This window comes from Bos taurus, chromosome 24 (genome assembly GCF_002263795.3).
Source record: "Bos taurus isolate L1 Dominette 01449 registration number 42190680 breed Hereford chromosome 24, ARS-UCD2.0, whole genome shotgun sequence".
Classification (NCBI taxonomy): Eukaryota; Metazoa; Chordata; class Mammalia; order Artiodactyla; family Bovidae; genus Bos; species Bos taurus.
The window spans coordinates 44,893,406-44,909,278 of NC_037351.1; the positions used below are offsets into that span (position 1 = coordinate 44,893,406).

A 15,873-nucleotide genomic window follows, 5' to 3' on the forward strand; every position below is an offset into this window, starting at 1 on the left:
TTTAGTAAAGGGATTATTGACTAAAAGAAAATGCTGCATTGAATCCTACATGACTAGACCTTGTTTTCTTCTTTCATCCACTTATAAAATATTTGATACTTTTCCCTCTGTCAGTCTGGCAGGAATGCTGAGATTAAAGTGAATGGCCTCATAAAGCCATTAGATTTCTTTGAAAGGAATGATTTTCAAAATGGGGATGTATAATTCTTGAAGAAAATTAGGAAATTCCATAAAGATAACAAAAAACTTCATGTATAATTGCCACTTGAGACCATACATCTCTTCTGAATATGGATCTAATAGAGATTTCTTAAATGCAAGAGCAAATTAACCTGGAAATACACTAAATTTAAAGAATCTCTTTTCTTTAATCAGAACAAAGGGCAAGACCTCAGCAGTTACTAAAAGCTGTTATTGCTGGTTTAAACAAAGAAACTAAAATGTTTATTATTGCAACATATCTTTTAATATGTGCCCAGACTCCGAAGCCTAGTTTTTTTTGTAAGGTTCCCCAACAGAGTGGTTGCTAAGATATGGCAAAAGCCCAAAGGACAGCATGCTGAGCCTTTGGAAAAACAGTTTCATTTCTAAAAGCAATGGATAGATATTGAGGCTTAAAGGGAGTTGATCCTTAGGATAAAGTCATAGCTAATGCAAGGTTTTCAGAATAAAATCTAAGATTTCAGGGAAATCTAGGGACCAATTATGTGATGTTCAAAGGAAACAGAGAATACAAGTGAGCCTTAGTTTTTACACTATGCTTAAGGCAAATTATTCTACTCGATGTTAGGGAATAAAAATTACGTTTGTTTCTTTCTGTGATCATGATAATGAAGAGGAAGAGAATGAAATGAGGGTGATGAAAACTGGAGTTCTAGGCACTTGAGTTCAGAAAATAGACACAGTGAAGGAATTTGACTTTGGTCTGCTCTCAAAGAGAAAGGGACCAGATCTCATGGGAAAGGTTTCTCATAACCTTTTCTTTGAACTTGATTCTCCCACCTGAATTCCATGGCCAGATATGCTCATGGATCAGCCTTCAAGATGGCAAATTAGTTTCTCAAATGGAGTTTTCCATCCTGAGAGGGCCAGGTGTATGAGCCCTCCTTATCTTCTATCTGCTCAAAGACAAAAATGTCTTATAAGATTTGTAAAAATTTAACCTCTCAGTAATGTGCAAAGGAGGAAACAACGTGGCAGAGTGGCAGCCAAGCAGAACCAGAGTGGCTGCAGGAAGAATTATCTTCCAATGGTTCTTTCTTGGGCCCCTGAGATGGGTCATCTGACTACTTAATAAGAAGCAAATCTCCAATGGGAAAACAACCCTATCCTCATGCACCACTTGATCACTGAAGGAGAACGGGATGCTAAGGAAAGCATTCTAAGGGGAGGCACTTTAAAAGCAAATCTCCTAGAATGACAGACCCACTTTAGTGCTCAGATGCTGGTACAGTGAGGACGGACCGAGCGAGCCAGTTAAGCACACATCTGGACACCGTGCGGCCTCCGTGTTCGTGGCCTTCTTTGCCTTGATCACCTGAGAAGGATCTCAAATTCTTATTCCAAATTGTGTCTTTGGTGACACTGGCTACTTTTCTCTAAACCATCATTTCAAGGCTCAGGAGGAACTGTGAGGTAAGGCAGAGCTTTTTTTCTTACTTTGTCACCTCTTGCCAACATTTGGAAATTCTTTTCTACCTGTTCATGGAGGACATTACTGGCTTCTAACCTTTTTCTTTTCCTGCCCACTCACAATAAAACACAACATTGTGTATATAGATAGATAGATAGATATGTATAATCATGTTCTTGCTATTAAAACATTTGAGGTACTTGTTACCTAATAATACAGATGATTTGAAAGCCTTTAAGAATAGGATCCTACTTTTGATGACATAATAGTACAGCTGTTAGTTCATGTAGAGCATCTCCCAACTAGTTCACTTTCAAGCCCCCTCCATGCCTCAACTCCAGCCTCAATTTAGATTACAGCATTAAAAAGATCATCATAAAATGTAGCCTTGTACAAGGAGAGGATCTAATTATTCCGCCTTGCCGTACAAGCCTAATAAATTATACAGTTTTGCCCGCAGTATTTCACCTGAGAGAATGAGTGTGTCAAACACCATAGTGAGTGAATTCTCCAACAAGCCTGTATAGACGCCAGAGCCACAAATGTTTAGTTCCACAATCTGAGATTTGGTTTTACAGCACTTGAAGAGTGGGTGTTAATAATTCCCTCTCTTTTTGTTTTTTTTTTTTTTTTTGGTTGGAGTTGAGAATATGCACTATCCTGAAGGGACTTGTATGCACATAGAATACACTACATGTGATAATTGTGATATAGTTAATAATGTCCAAAGGGCATGCTGTCACCTAATTATTTGCATTTTTTTCCAGAATGGTAATGAAAAACTAAAGGGAATCCACCAAGAGTTCAAACAAGTTTATTTGGGACAAATGATTATCAGCCTCCTGAGGCTCCCATCAGTAGAACAAGAGGGCATGTTTACAGCTTTATCTGTGCATATGGGAGGCGGTTCCAAAATCTATTCTAATTGTTCAGGCTTGATGGGTTGTAGAATGGAAACCGTCTGGTCCACCTGATGCTTTGCTCCACCTTCACCGTATGTGATGGCAGGGCTTACAAGTGTGGCTCTGTGTTGACTATGGAAAATTTTGACAGGTCTGATGGAGGGCTGATGATCCCCTGAGGGCACTGTATGCTGGTGGTGGATTTAGGTTTTGCATAAGGGTAGGTTTAAAAGCAACGGCATTAAGTGTTCAATCTTATTTTGTCTTATTAATAACACTCTCTGCTGCTACTACTGTTGCTAAGTCGCTTCAGTCGTGTCTGACTCTGTGCAACCCCATAGATGGCAGCCCACCAGGCTCCCCCGTCCCTGGGATTCTCCAGGCAAGAACACTGGAGTGGGTTGCCATTTCCTTCTCCAATGCATGAAAGTGAAAAGTGAAAGTGAAGTCCCTCAGTCGGGTCCGAGTCTTAGTGACTCCATGGACTGCAGCCCACCAGGCTCCTCCGTCCATGGGATTTTCCAGGCAAGAGTACTAGAGTGGGGTGCCATTGGCTTCTCTAAAGTTGCTTCAGTTGTGTCCAATTCTTTGTGACCCTGTGAAATGTAGACCACCAGGCTCCTCTGTCCATGGGAATTCTCCAGGCAAAAATGCTGGAGTGGGTTGCTGTGCCCTCCTCAAGGGGATCTTCCCAACCCAGGGGTCAAACCTGCATCTCTCACGTCTCCTGCATTGGCAGGCAGGATCTTTACATAGCACCACCTGGGAAGCCCATGAGATGTAGGTATTGAGGCATAATTATGGTCCTGACCATGATCAAAACCAGGCGAGAACTAGGGGCTGGCACTCGGTGCTGGTCTTGGAGACCACTCCGTCTCAAGATCCTGTTCCCCAGTATGCCAATACTCCAGCATCAGGGGGCCCAGAACATCCCCCGGTGGCATGAACTGTCAGGCAGCTTGGAGGGTCAGAGATCTGCATTACCATTCATCTGCAATGGGTGATAGTCTCATGTTAACAGGCTAATGGTGTTTTAGGTATGAGGTGTACAAGTATAGGTGGCATAAACTTGGAGCCAGTGGATGTGAAGGTTAGGCTGGAATGTTCTTTTATCAATTACCTGACAAAGAATCTTTAACAACTTCATGTTGTAAGCTGCAAAACATTTTGTTATAGTCGATCAAATTATCTGGAGATTGAAGGAGCAGAAAGAGCTGGACATTGGCATTTGTTGAACAGAGTAATATAATGAGGGCTGTGGGGGTTAAACACAGAAGTAGAGAAAAGGTCATTGCCTTTGTGGTGCTTATGAACCCTTGATGGAAAAATAGATTGAGTAGGTGCCATTCAAAGACACAGGACTAAGATCTCACTGCTTACATTGAAGCTAAAATCCTAGCACTAGAGAACCAACTCTGTGAATTTATAAATCTTTTAAATCTTTCATGTATTAAAAACATGAAGGTACTATGGAATACATCAGAGAGCAAAGCCTTAAAATGTAGATTCCTGGCTGGACCTATCCATTAATTTATTCCACAAATATTAAAGTGATCAGTTCATATAAGTGATCCTTGAGATCTCAGCAAAGGAATCTGTTATAGAACCTCTCTAAGGAGACAGGGATATGGGAAGAGAGAGGGACCTTCCCAGAGAAGAAGAGGTGAGAGGAAGAGCGTGGGTGCTGACTCAGACTTCTACTTGTAGCAGAAGTACCAGCATCAGAGTGTGAGATAGGAAGACGATTTGGAGAGGCTGGGAGGGACAGAAAGACCATGGAAATAGAGGAGCAAGATGTATTGTTTCATCTACATACGTGAGATAGTAGTCATTTGAAACAGAATTGATCTTTATATCAATGTTTAGAAGACAATTCTAATAGGCCAGATAGGGATAAGATTAAGTTCTGAACTTCCCCACAAAATATTCCATGTGGCTAATGCTAGTCACTAGAGAACATGCTTTCCTGAAAGGCTGTGACATGACAACTCTCAATGAAACAAGTTCCAACAATAATTCTTTGGGAAAAAATTTAGTCCAGGCACATACACACATACACACACAAACATGTACTTAAATTTATAAGGACCCTTGTCTGTAATCCTCCAAGGCTAGCCTTAATATGCAATAAATTGTAAACAATTTTATTGCATTTTATTTCAACTTGAAAATTCCGTGATTATATTGTTTTTATAGGCCTTTCTTATTTATAATTGTATGTCTGTGGCAATTTACTTATTTCCTAGGCAGTATTACTTTCCTTGACCTTGTGTGTGTTAAGGAAGGCTGAACTGCTACACTTCAAAGACAAAAATAATTTGAGCAGTTGAGCACTATAAGCAGCTTCTGTGAGGTGCAGATTTGGGGTGTTCTTCAACTCAGGTCTGATGAAGGGGTTTTGCACATACATTGAGCTAATACTGAGGATTCTGAGTTGATTAATTATCAGATCAATAATCTACAAACTGTGAGTATGCAGGAAACCAGAGACTGTTGGCTTTTCAATCCATTCTGGAAATACGGGTCTTTACGTGGACTTTCAGAGCGTTCTGGTTCAGTGAGTCAATAATTCCCATCATATCAGAGAAAATGTATTGCCTCTATAGGTCATGGAATGCCTGGGGGATGTTCTTCAGTAATCAAGTCCCCTGCATAGTAGATTGCGCCTTAACTTCATAGTCTGCTCTGGGACTTAATTGGTAAATAACACAGAGTTGGGCCCATTTTATCTACCAGAGATTATCTGAATGCTCTGGAGAAAATGGTGAGGCTTTACAAGTGTTTCAGGCAGGAGAGAAATATAAGAGTCACTCTGGGCAAAGATTCATGTGATATTCTCTGAAGTGAATATTTCTAGACTTTAATTGGAGGAAAGAAAAAATAATAAGGATGGAAGAGAAAGCTAGGAGGGATAGAAGGAAGGAAAGAGAAAGGAAATAAACCTAATGGTGTGTGTGTGTGTGTGTGTGTATGTGTGTAGTTGAAAGTCCAAAGTTGATAGCAGCGTCTAAAATGGCAAGTTTATCCATAATACTTCATCGAGTCAAAAGTTTGAACAGCAGACTTCAAACACTAAAAGGAGAATTTTTGGTTAAGAAGTTGAGCCTGCTGCATGTAAATATAGACGGAATTAAAACTGGAACATGGAGCATTTGTACAGACCTAAGAGGCCTCCCTGGTAACTCAGTGGTAAAGAATCTGCCTGCAATGCAGGAAACATAAGTTTGAGCCCTGAGTCAGGAAGATGCCCTGGAGAAGGGCATGGCAATCCACTCCAGTATTCTTGCTGGGAAAACCCCATGGACAGAGGAGCCTGGCAGGGTATGGTCCACTGGATCACAGAGTTGGATACCACTGAAGCAACTGAGCATGCACGCATGCAAGAGAATCATACGTTTCATGACAGAAATTATTCAAGGGTAGTTGGAAATACCTCTAGTATTGCCTTATGCAAACAGACAAGCAACAAAAACTTGGAGATGCCCAGAATATTTCTTTAATAATAACTAACATTCACAGAGTCCCTTAGAATCTACAAGGCATTTTATAGCAATTACCGCAGTTAATTTCCACAATAACCCTGTGAATTCAAATATTACATTTCTTATTTTACAGCCAAGGGAACTGCTGCCCAAGAAGGGAAGGTGGCTTTTCCCAAGGTCACTCAGAGGTCAGTTATGAAACTGGAACCCAAAGCCAGATCTTTGACTGTAGACTGTCTGTCCAATCTCAGCCTCTGTCTTCATAGCCGTGGATCCCTCTGCAAACAGTTTTGTCTGTAACAAGGTGGAGATGTAATTATATGGAAGGCAGAATATGTGCTTGACACAAGCTCAAGGGGACCTAAAGTTCTTCTTTCAACCAACATACAAACTTGAGCTTGAAGATCTAGAATTTCAATAATTTTTTAAAAAGACGATTAAAATAGAGATAGCTTTTTTCCCTTAAGTACAATCACTTAACATATTTCTAAGAAAGAAAGTGAGGCCACTCAGTTGTGTCCAACTCTTTGTGAACCCATGGACTGTAGCCTGCCAGGCTCCTCCATCCATGGGATTTTCCAGGCAAGAATACTGGACTGGGTTGCCATTTCCTTCTCCAGGAGATCTTCCCGACCCAAGGATCGAACCCAGGTCTTCCACACCACAGGCAGACTCTTTACTGTCTGAGCCACCAGGAAGTTACCTATTTCTAACTTTCTTCATAATAAAACTTTGTCACCATAGTTAAAGTCTTAAAATAAAACCGCAGGTCAGGTGTGACTCTCGTTGTGGACATTCGTTGTTTGAGAGATGGTAAGACAGGGTGAAGGCAGTGCAGGTGGCCAGCTGAAGTTGTTACAAGATCCTTGGTGTAAGACCTAGGGTCAGGTTCTGTGCAGGAAGTGATGATGAGCAAATCACAGCCTCTGCTCTCAAAGGAACCTATGCTCTATTGAGAAACACACCCGCACAAATGGAGAGAGGAGAAAAGGTGGGGAAGTGAGGAAGTTTGTGCCCAGTTTGAGAATCAGAAAATGTGCCAAATTTTCAACCACAGGGCTTGTCTTGGAGAACAGTGGAGAGGGAACCTGGAGAAAGAGAAAGACTGAAATGCCAGACTGAGAAGTTGGATTTTATGCCAAGAATAGTGTATGTTGTGGTGATGATAGAGTGGCAGGAGGGCATAGTGAAAGTGCTTTAGAAAAGGCACATATAGAAGGAGTCCAGAGAATCAATCAGATAGAGAGAGCTAGGGAGAGACCTGTTGTGAAATTATGGTAGTATTCCAAGGTAAGGTAGTATGAACATGAAATGCCAGTAAGTCAGTTACTATCATTATGATTTCGACCATTATTTTTAATAAAAAGCATTTCCAGAACTCCCTCCGAATTGCTTTGTGGTATACTACTTAAAATGGATTTTGAGAAATACTAGTGCCTCTGGATATTGAAAAGTGTTTAAAAAGAAAAAACCACTTGTGATCAAAGTGTACAGAATTTGTGGGTGAAACCAAGTCTTAAAAATTTACAGCAGAATTTAGGAAAGAATTTAATATGCAAAACGTACATTTTAATTTCTGAAGGATGATAGAGAATGCTGTTTCCTAAACACCTTGACTAATTAGGATTCCCTCCTTCTTTCTGCAGCAAGGCATCTTTCACTATTAACACCCTGAATCGAAGATTAGTTTTGACTGGAGATAAGAAACCTAGGTTCTGTTTTCTTCGAGACTGAAGGTGTGACCTTGGACATCTATGGGCCTCAGTTTCGTCATTCATCCTGCTATCCTAGTTTGGTCAAGAAGATAGCAGGAGAGAGTAGTGGAAATATTGAGATAGTTATTCATTCGACTTCTTAAGACAATTACTAATTAGTGGCCACCATGCCCACTGCTCTTGAGACAATTTGCTACATTTCTCTAAAAGCTCAGGAAATTACCTTCTGGAAGCAAATTAAGGATTGGGTTTCTCCCTTAATTTAAAGTATACTGCAGATCATGTAAGCATGAATGTCTCAGATGGCAGACATGAAAGCCCAACAGAGCCAGACATCTTCCTTCTCACCGCTGCACATCTCACCTCCCCAGATAATCCTTGCAGGTAACCTTCAGGCGTTGTCCTATGTCTCATGGCTTATTGAGTCTAGGGAAGGATGCTGAAGTTTTATGCTAAGACCTAAGATCTACAAAGTAGAAATATTCAGGAAAAAATGGCTGTTTTAGACTCCCAGATCAAAGTAAGTATCACTCACCTCATGAGAGAGTATCACTTCTCTCAACTTTAACACAAATGAAAATAGAGCTTTATTTAAACAGGTAATAATCCAAAGGGGTAACTGTTTTAAAAAGCAGAGGGAAGCCTTAATCATATGTACTGACTGTGTGTGACAGTGAAGGAGGCATCTTGTAGCTTATCTAAATGTAGTCTGGTAGTCTACAGAGGGTTTCGTTTTCAGCTAGTCCTTGGTTTGCATTTTAGCTCTGCTACTTACTACCTATGTGACTTTAGCCAAATTATTTAAATTCTCACCTGTAATATGGCACCTACTGGATGAGATTGTACTGGGTATACACTAGTATAAAGCTTGGAAAGCAGTACTCTACATATGATAAGTATTCAATAAATGTTAGTCTTTATTATCACTATTACTTTATTATCAATTCAATTTCCAACATTCCCCAACAAAAGCAAGAAACAAAGACTGAGATCTGATGTGACAAAATCTACTTAAGAAATTTTACCTTCCGAGATAATTGAAAATATTTTCCTTCCTCCCCCTGCCCTGCCTGAGTTATAACTTCTTTCTGATACTGTTAATTAGAGAACAGAAACATCAGAGAAAGTCTATTTCACTTTGATTTGTCTAGGAGGAGCTTCCATGACCTCCACCTGGGTTCAGAGGCCAACGTTAACCTTTATTATAGTAACAAGGAGTCTATTTGCAAACCACACAGCTGATATACTCTCCAAGGGACCGCAGCACATGTGGGGGAAATGCTGCCTCTCTCTTCTTCTCAGTCCCCTGATCCTGGCCAGGGGCTCAGCACACAGCATCTTCTTCCTACAGAACAGCAACCAATCTTAGACCAAAACAACAAAAGAGGAGAGCTGCATGGAGTCGAAGGTAAAGGATGGAGTAATTTGCAGGGTGCAGCACAGATATCTAAATTCCATATAATTTCAGATGATATTTTTGTATCTTTAGGGGGAAGCTCTGATGCTAAGAAAACAAAAACTGTGAATTTCCAGTTGGATCCTGTATCTCTCTTCAAGCCACCTGCCTCTTCTCCGCATCCTCTTCTTTTTCTTAAAATTTCCTCTTCTTAATCTTTGTCTCTCCTTTCAGGTCTCCCTCCTCTCTTTCCTCTTCTTTCTTCTCCATATAGTTATCAGCAACAACACTTGACTTTCATTTAGCACTTACTATTTGCCAGAAACTGCCATTCTCAATATGCACTACATTTTTAAATCAGTCTACAAAAATGCAACTTATAGAACAACATACTTTCTTTTTAAATTTATTTATTTTAATTGGAGGATAATTGCCTTGCAATATTGTAATGGTGTTTGCCATACATCAGCATGAATTGGCCACAGGGATACATGTGTCCGGAGAAGGCAATGGCATCCCACTCCAGTACTCTTGCCTGGAGAATCCCATGGATGGAGGAGCCTGGTAGGCTGCAGTCCATGGGGTCACTAAGAGTCGGACATGACAGAGCGACTTCACTTTCACTTTTCACTTTCATGCATTGGAGAAGGAAATGGCAACCCATTTCAGTGTTCCTGCCTGGAGAATCCCAGGGACGGGGGAGCCTAGTGGGCTGCCGTGTATAGGGTCACACAGAGTCGGACATGACTGAAGCGACTTAGCAGCAGCAGCAGCATACATGTGTCCGCCTATTCTGAACCTCTCCTCCCACCTCCCTCCCTACCCTATCCCTCTGGGTTGTCCCAGAGCACTGGCTTTGGGGGCTCTTCTTCATACATCGAACTTGCATGACCATCAAACTGGTCATCTGTTTTACATATGGTAAGTTACACATCTCAATGCTATTCTCTCAAATCATCCCACCTTCACTTTCTCCCACTGAGTCCAAAAATCTGTTCTTTGCATCTGTGTCTTCTTTGCTGTCCTGCATGTAGGATCATCATTACCATTTTTCTAAATTCCATATTATGTGTTAATATACAGTATTTGTCTTTCTCTTTCTGACTTACTTCACTCTGTATAATAGGCTCCAGGTTCATCTACCTCATTAGAACTAACTCAAATGCATTCTTTTTTTTTATAGCTGAATAATATTCCATGTGTATATGTACCACAACTTCCCTATCTATTCATCTGCCAATGGACATCTAGGTTGTTTCCATGTCCTAGCTATTGTAAATAGCGCTGCAGTGAACATTGGCATTCAGGTATCTCTTTCAGTTCTGGTTTCCTTGGTGTGTATGCCCAGCTGAGGGATTGCTGGGTCACATGGCAATTCTATTCCCAGCTTTTTAAAGAATCCCCACACTGTTCTCCACAGTTGCTGTACCAGTTTGCATTCCCACCAACAGTGTAAGAGGGTTCCTTTTTCTCCACATTCTCTCCAACATTTATTTTTTGTAGACTTTTTGATGATGGCCATTCTGACTGGCATGAGATGATACTTCATTGTGGTTTTGATTTGCATTTCTTTAATAATGAGTGATATTGAACATCTTTTCTTATGTTTGTTAGCCATCTGCATGTCTTCTTTGGAGAAATGTCTGTTTAGGTCTTTTGCCCACTTTTTGATTGGGTTGTTTGTTTCCCTGGTATTGAGCTGCATGAGCTGCTTGTGTATTTTGGAGATTAATTCTTTGTCAGGTGTTTCATTTGCTCTTATTTTCTCACATTCTGGGGGCTGTCTTTTCACCTTGTTTATGGTTTCCTTCATTGTACAAAACCTTTTAAGTTTAATTAGGTCCCATTTGTTTATTTTTGCTTTTATTTCTATTACTCTATGAGGTAGGTCATAGAGGATCTTGCTGTGATTTATGTCATTGAGTGTTCTGTCTATGCTTTCCTCTAAGAGTTTTAGTTTCTGATCTCACATTTAGGCTTTTTAATCCATTTTGAATTTATTTTTGTGTACAGTGTGAGAAAGTGTTCTACTTTCATTCTTTTACATGTAGTTGGCCAGTTATCCCAGCAGCACTTGTTGAAGAGACTGTTTTTCCTCCATTGAATATTTTTGCCTCTGTTGTCAAAGACAAGGTGTTCATAGGTACATGGATTTATCTCTGGACTTTCTATTTTGTTGCATTGATCTGTATTTCTGTCTTTGTGCCAGTACCATATTATCTTGATAACTGTAGCTTTGTAGTATAGTCTGATATCAGAAGGTTGATTCCTCCAGTTCTATCCTTCTTTCTCAAGATTGCTTTGGCTATTTGGGGTTTTGTGTTTCCATACAAATTGTGACATGTTTTGTTCTAGTTCTGTGAAAAATACCTTTGGTAGTTTGATAGGGATTGCACTGAATCTATAGATTGCTTTGGGCAATATACTCATTTTCATTATATTGATTCTTCCCACCCAAGAATATGGTATTTCTCCATCTATTTGGAAACAGCACACTTTCTGAACAAGAGAAATATCAACCAAAAGGCTGGTGCTCAAAGGCTGCAAAGTCTTCAATGACAGAGCATTGTGAAGTGGGTCAAGTTTAAATATGCTTCATGCATCTCAGTGGAAATAGCTTTTCCTACAGCATAAAAAGAAAGCGAAGTTGTTCAGTCGTGTCCGACTCTTTGCAACCCCACGGACTGTAGCCTACCAGGCTCCTCTGTCCATGGGATTTTCCAGGCAATAGTACTGGAGTGGATTGCCGTTTCCTTCTCCAGGGGATCTTCCTGACCCAGGGATCGAACCCCGGGAACCCAGGTCTCCCGCATTGTAGACAGGCGCTTTACCGTCTGAGCCACCAGAGAAGTCCTACAGCATAAAGAGGCAGTGTAAATGGAATTTGTATTGCTACCCCAATGCATGTATTCTTTTGCAAATGGTGAATGCATTTGATTATGTATGCATGTGGATTTGATATATCCACTTGAAAACAAGCTTAATATTCTTTTAAATAACTTATTTTAATTAAATCATATACTGGAATTCATTCTTGTGCATATTCCTATGATGGCATTCTTCAATAATTATCCTGGGGTGAAAAAGCAAAAAGTGAAATGTGGTATTTATTTAACTTTATATATATATATTTATGTTCCAACATAGATCAAACTTTTGCATATATGTTATTTTAATTTTGTATAATGCACATGTCAATATTATTTGTGAAAACATACCACAAACCATATTCCCTGGACTTAGTTTGCATGCTGCAAGAAACTATTGCAAGTCTATGTGATATGAAGTGTGACTGTATTATGGTTTTGAAGACTATATTTGGATTTTTGAAGTTCAGCAGAACTGGTTTTTAATCTAGGCCCTGTAATTTCCTAGCTGTGTGATCCTGGGCAAGTTCTGCATAACGTTCATCAGATGTCCTCTTTGGTAAAGATGGGAGTAATAATAGCCACTTTTCACAGCTATTGTGAAGGTTAAATGAGAAAGTGTATGAAAATGCCTAGCACACAGTACACATTCAGCAAAAGTTAGCTTCCTTCCTCCAGCATGACTTCCATTTATTGTAGTGATGGCCCACAAGCTATATCTCTACTTTTATCAACATTTATCTATAGAATCTAACATATATATGTGCATATGTGTACATAAATACAGAGGTATATATGTGTATATGTGTGTGTTCACACCCACACATCCATCTATACTCATATAAGCAATCATGCTCATAATAAAACACATGTGTGTACCACCCCACTCTATACCTTCAGCATAGAGTCAAACCTAAGGAGGTATGAAATATTCACATATGCTCACTTTAATTCACAGGTCACCTTCCCTAGGGGGTCACATGGTAAAGAATCTGCCCACAATGCAGGAGACCTGGGTTCTATCCCTGTGTCTGGAAGATCCCCTGGAGCAGGGAATGGCTATCCACTCCAGTATTCTTGCCTGGAAAATTCCATGGATAGAGGAGCCCACTTGGCTTCAGTCCATGGAGTTGCAAAGAGTCAGGCACGACTGAGCGACTAACACAACACACACACACACACACACACACACACACCTCCCTGCTTTGCCTTGATAATAGTACCTTGGGTGCCATAGGTGTATGCTAGCTCCACCTAGTGGAGGTTCCCACTTTCTGTCCCGTAGTGTCTCCCTGTGCTGCTCCAGCCATTGGCCCAACTCACCATTTTGCAAGCTGCCTGAATCATCATGGGCTTCCCAGGTGGCGCTAGTGGTAAAGAATCCACCTGCCAGTGCTGGAGACATAAGAGATGCAGGTTCGATCCCTGAGTCAGGAAGATCCCCTGAGGAGGGCATGGCAACCCACTACAATAGTCTTGCCTGGAGAAGCCCCTGGACGGAGGAGCTTGGCAGTCTACAGTCGATAGGGTCACAAAAAGTCAAACATCACTGAAGTGACTTAGCATGCTCCATCATCCTGAGAAACAACTATGCTTAAGAGTTCGTCTGTACTTCTATTTAGGCCTGTTCCAGTTTTCTTCTTGGGTATTTCTGGACACGAGTACATATCATTGAAATATTCCCACTACCCACAGATAAGGAAGAGACTTTGGACACCTCAATCCACTGGGCCAACAGGGCATGAATGACTGTGAGTACATGAATCGTGTCTAATTCCATGTCTTCGGGATCTAGAAGGAAAACTCTGTGTCCTATAATGAAGGGTTCTTACATAACTAAGTTTAGGACTACTTTCTGTTTACACAAAAATATGCCTCAGACCAACTATTCCAAAGAAATGAGCTGGTTTTGCTTTTCCTTGACTATGAAGGAAGCCAGGTTGTTTGTAGAAATTATTATTGCTATGCATCAGTTAACCATGGAATTAAGTCCTCATTTCCTTCAGCTAGTGGATTTAATGCACCCAGAAGATTAATAATAGTGGAGAAAACCAGGTCATTAGATCGGTGTCTATATAACCAATTTGTTTTGCAAGTTCTTCAACCCATTGAAAATTTTATAGGCAGCTGGGAAACATAGTAGATGAGGTGAGGAACTCTAGTTCAGATATTGTTGGTTGGCTATTTAAGCCAAAGAACTAGTAAACTCTCTTAAAAATGAGTCATGCCCTTATCAATGTTCTACTGAAATGGTCAGTTTAATTATTATCTTATTTCAGTTGTCCATATAACAACAAAGCATATACAAGTTGAGTAGGGGAGGAATGTCAACTTGTGGTCCTCACTTGCTCCCCTTTTGCCTCAAATCTTGGCCTAGGGCCCAAGCACATTTGCATTAGTCTGATGGAGTTTTCACTGCTTCACATCAGTTAGACCAATGCTATTGCTGAGTATGTTACCTACAGGCTCAAAAAAAAAAAAAAAAAAAAACCGTGGCAGAGCCTTCTTCCTAAGAGTCCCTGCTTCCAGGATGAAAGAAAGGGTGTTAGTAGAGAAAAGGTAAGCAAGAGTGGCAGAGAAAGGCAAGATAAGATTCACTGCTGGAACAGATTTGGCCCAAACTTTCTACTACTAAGTTAATAAGTCAAATATTATGAAAGAAGACAATAATTCAAACTAGAGGTAAGTAGATTGTTCTACTCTCTTTGTGTACCGTAAATGAGAATTGTATGAATTTACTCAACCTGACTCACATTGTGAGAACATAACTCCTTTGGAAGGGTTAGGTTTGTTTTGGCAAAGGTTGAATGCCCCATTTTGCCTTCCTGTTCTTCTGTTTAAGGGGCAAATGACGCTCATTTGACGTATCTTGTGAGAAATCGGCATCTCAGTTTCTGGGCTGGAAAGATAGAGGAGGAAATGAAAGCACCATGTTTTCATTAGGCTTGAAGTTACTTATCTGCAAAGAGCTTCTTCACCAACTGAATCTATTTGTCCATGTTCTGCCTCTCAGTACAGCTGCCTATGTTGTAATGTTACATTTTGTATCTAATATTTCTTGCCACTGTCTAGAAATCTTTGTGCCTACATTGGTCTTCATCAATAATTTTATGTAGCATAATCCATCACCATATTGGATGTTGGGGCAAGGAGAAAGGCATTACTTTGTCTTTCACTTGGTGTTCAGACAGCTCTCTCATATTGATTTCTTGGCTTGTGTGTTCATTAGATGATGATTTGCACTTTTCCTGTATTGTGTTTATCCAGATTATGTTTCAGATGCGCCTATAACATATCATCATTAACAACAAACATTTATTGAACCCTTATGGGCTGTGGATAAGGCTCCAGGCTAGGTGCTAGGGACAAGATGAATTTAATGTGATCCCTACCCTGGAGGATTTTATTATCTAGTGCACCATGTTTGTTAAAAAAAAAAAAAAAAAAAACTTAATGGCTTACACCAAGTCAGTGCTAAAGGCAATAAATGCTCTTGGAGTTCAGGGACGGGAGTTATTGGTGTGGGCTAGTTTGGTCAGGGAAGGCTTTATGAATGAGATGAAATTTGAGTGTCTTCATAAAGGACGAGGATATTTTTATGGGATACTGAATATAATGAATTTCTGTATACTGCTGTAACAGGTTAAAAACTGAGTATTGCCTGTATCGTTATGAGATCAGACAAGATCAGGCATGTTCAGGGTAGTATGGCTGTAGTAATGCCTGTTTCTTTAATACAATTCTGTTATTAGTCATTTATGAACTTCAGACAGACAATCACCACTCACCCATCTTTCTAAAAAAGATATTTATTTACTTGGCTATGCTGGGTCTTATTTGCGATGTGCAGGATCCTCCATCTTTGTTGCAGCATGCAG

At 40.2% G+C, this 15,873-nt stretch overlaps 1 protein-coding gene across 1 annotated transcript in view; it reads left to right on the top strand.

The window, feature by feature from the left end:
• Positions 1-1,282: 1,282 nt before the first annotated feature.
• Positions 1,283-15,873, top strand: part of SLC14A2 (solute carrier family 14 member 2) — a 506,674-nt gene continuing 492,083 nt past the window's right edge. The window contains exons 1-2 of the mRNA XM_015460105.3: positions 1,283-1,635; positions 13,618-13,746. The gene's annotated coding sequence lies outside the window, so the exon portion shown is untranslated. The remainder of the gene's footprint in view (positions 1,636-13,617; positions 13,747-15,873) is intronic.